Below are 2,698 nucleotides of genomic sequence, written 5' to 3'. Positions count from 1 at the left end.
TCAACATTGATCCTTGCAAAAAGTTCTGTCTCAACTTTTCCCCTCCTTCCCTCCACTCCCTCCCCTGGATGGCAGGGAGTCCCATGCATGTTAAATATGTTAAAGTATATGTTAAATACGATATATGTGTACATATTTCTACAGTTATCTTGCTGCACAAGAAAAATCAGATTTAGAAAGAAGGTAAAAATAACCTAGGAAGAAAAACAAAAATGCAAGTGGACAAAAACAGGAGTGGAAATGCTATGTTGTGGTCCACACTCATTTCCTAGTGTTCCTTCTCTGGGTGTGGCTGATTCTGTCCATCATTGATCAATTAGATCTCCTCTTTTCGAAGATTTCCACTTCCATCAGAATACATCCTCATACAGTATTGTTGTTGAAGTGTACAGTGATCTTCTGGTTCTATTCATTTCACTCAGCATCAGTTGATGTAAGTCTCTCCAGGCCTCTCTGTATTCCTCCTGCTGGTCATTTCTTACCGAGCAATAATATTCCATAACCTTCATATACCACAATTTACCCAGCCATTCTCCAACGGATGGACATCCATTCATCTTCCAGTTTCTAGCCACAACAAAAAGAGCTGCCACAAACAATTTGGCACAAACAGGTCCTGGGAAATTACATTTAAAGGAGGAAATAGCATGTAGAAAATAAGTATAAGAAGAAACATAGAAACTATGTGAGTGATAACCTTGGAAGGGAAAATATGAGCAATTGGGAAATTTTGAGACTGCTTATTTTAGAACTTAATGTAATTTGAGTCTTTTATTCAACAACCTATTAACCTTTATAAAAAAATCCTAAATTATGATTTGTTTCTTCCTGATAACAATTTTTAGAAAAGTCTCTCTACTCTAATACTTTGTTTATATTCTCTTCCCTAAACTCACAAGACTTTATTCTGGAAAAGGGATTATATTCTCCCTGAAAAAGGGAAGAAGCAGAAGTGTTATCAGAAATAGCAGATAATGAGAAAAGCATGGGGCTCTTAGGATCAAAAGATGCTTCTCATCCCAGCCACGAATCATTTTATGATGTCACAGAAAGCCATGTGACCTTTTGTAATATGAAATATTACAGTAACTATGTGTTAGGCAACAGATCATCACAAATATGAATATGTAAATATGAAATAAATAAATGTAAATATGAAATAAAGTGGGAGAGTATGTGAAAGATGAGTTCCTAAGGGGAACTTGCAATTACCCAGTGAAAATGGAGAACCCATGAGGTTAGGAGATGTCTTACTGGGAAACTAAATCCTGACAGGGACATAGCACTCTGGCAGATTTGGTCAGCTGTAAGGAGAAGGGATTGGGAAACCTAGTGGAGTGTGGGGAGATTCCACCTGGCATGGGGGAAGGGGAAGGGGAAAGACACCACAAATTTAACAGGAATTGAAGCAACCAAATTCCAAAAATATTTAACAAAGAACCAAAAACAAGGAGACAGATTTATAGGAAAAGTTAGAAAGACCAGGAGCTTCATGCTAATTATTTGCTGATTTTATGGCTCTTACAGGGAGGTCTGAGGGGTGGTCTATTCCCAATTGTCTCAGGAACTTGGTTATCACTGATCAATACATTATCTGACAGTCAGTAATGTTTGTAGCACTATACTAGAATATTCATAAGGCCTGGAGACTTTAGAATTATTGACAGATTTTTGGAACAATATCACTAAGGTCAGAGGACCTCAGGATGACTGCTATATTTCCCCTAGAATATGTACCCCATCAATACTCTTACCGAAATGCTCTTAAAATATATTTTTTTACAACTCTGAACCTTAGAGTTTACTGGCTAGATTTCTTTCTTAAGGATCAGGCCTGAAACCAAAAGGAATCTGATTCTAATTGACCATCAATAGATCTTAGTCCCATTTGGTAATTGGGTCCTGATTGACTCAGATTGAATGTAAATAGCTGTACTTTCTATTTTGCCTAGAAACCCTGAGGATCTTCTCCTCCCAATTTTATTTATTTATCTGTTTGTTTGTTTATTTATTTGGGGAGATGGATGAAAGTAGGTGAAAGAGAAAATTCTTTGCAATGTCACTCAAACTGAGACCAGTTAAAGACTTTAATTTAAAAAGAACAGGCTCTCCCATTTCATCCAGGGCCATCTCGAGTGGTCCTGATCCATATCTGGCCGTTGGACCCAAATGGTTCTGGAGGGGAAAGTGAAGCAGGTGACCTAGCCCAGCCCTTCATCAGTTCTAATTCACTGTCATGTCACAGTATCAACTCCCCGATGACATGTCCTCTTCTAGAACAAAGGAAAAGAATAAGAAATCCTTTGAAAAAGACAGACATGGTGCTAATCACCTGGCTCTTTAAGCTTCTTGGGGGACAAGTGATACTTTATGGCTGAGGAGCATTCCATCAGTATACGCTCCTTTTTTCCCTTTTTATTACTCAAGTGGTATCAGCAATAAATTGTCCCCTTGATGTGAAGGGTCATTACCCATGTGCTTGTGGTGGAAAAATCATTTCCGTTTTAATTACTACAACAATAATAAGGAAAGGGAAACGAACACCTTTATTTGAATCTTGTTTTTCATTTCAGGCACCCAAAATTCTGTCTGTCACTGATATTTCCTTTCAAATTAGCAGCATGTAACTCAGTTCAACACTCTTGTCATTTCCATTTCTCACATTTGATTTTTGTTTATTTAGTTTTTATTAATCTTG

The sequence above is a fragment of the Sminthopsis crassicaudata genome, chromosome 3 (genome assembly GCF_048593235.1).
Source record: "Sminthopsis crassicaudata isolate SCR6 chromosome 3, ASM4859323v1, whole genome shotgun sequence".
In the NCBI taxonomy this organism is placed as follows: Eukaryota; Metazoa; Chordata; class Mammalia; order Dasyuromorphia; family Dasyuridae; genus Sminthopsis; species Sminthopsis crassicaudata.
Note: the sequence above shows the minus strand (reverse complement) of the source record.